Source organism: Apteryx rowi, unplaced genomic scaffold (genome assembly GCF_003343035.1).
Source record: "Apteryx rowi isolate R43461 unplaced genomic scaffold, aptRow1 scaffold_11, whole genome shotgun sequence".
Classification (NCBI taxonomy): domain Eukaryota; kingdom Metazoa; phylum Chordata; class Aves; order Apterygiformes; family Apterygidae; genus Apteryx; species Apteryx rowi.
Genome location: NW_020447308.1, coordinates 2,483,054 through 2,483,637, shown reverse-complemented (window position 1 = coordinate 2,483,637; position 584 = coordinate 2,483,054). Strand labels below are relative to the sequence as shown.

At 62.8% G+C, this 584-nt stretch overlaps 1 protein-coding gene across 1 annotated transcript in view; it reads right to left on the bottom strand.

The window, feature by feature from the left end:
- MCTP2 (multiple C2 and transmembrane domain containing 2) overlaps positions 1 to 360 on the bottom strand; it is a 125,328-nt gene extending 124,968 nt beyond the window's left edge. The window contains exon 1 of the mRNA XM_026074904.1: positions 318 to 360. The gene's annotated coding sequence lies outside the window, so the exon portion shown is untranslated. The remainder of the gene's footprint in view (positions 1 to 317) is intronic.
- Between the last annotated feature and the right edge of the window lie 224 nt (positions 361 to 584).

Here is a 584-nt window from a genome sequence, read left to right as displayed (position 1 = left end):
GGGCACCCGCCTTTCCCCAGCATCCCCGGCCCGGGGCACCCGCCTTTCCCCAGCATCCCCCCCCTCTCCCGAGCATCCCCACCCCCGGGCACCCGCCTTTCCCCAGCATCCCAGCCCCGGTAGCAGATGCTGAAGGCAGCAGGCAGCGCTCCCCGGGGCAGCGGGGAGGAAAGCGTGCAGGTGCCTGTGCGGGGCTTGGGAAGGGCAAGCCAGCAGCAGCTTCTCCTCGCTGCACCTCCAGGCGTCTCACAAAGGAGTCCCAGCATTACAGCTGCGTTTTTCGGGCAGGGAAACTGAGGCAAGAGATAGTGACTTACCGTGGCCTGCAGCAGAATCGGGGTGCCCCACGGGCTCTCCCCGGACATGCTGCAGCGTGGAAAGTTGAGCACGACCTGGCAGTCTCCCTTTCAACACCAGCGCGTTTCGTGCAGGTCTCGCCCCCTGCCACAACATGCCTTGCTGGACACCTGCTCCATCACCCCTGCTTCTGGCAATGTTTAACCTCCGTTGAGTGCAGCACCGCTACATGAGGTGCGGAGCAACAGGGCAAAAAAACACTTTGTGAAGGAATGTATTTACATCCC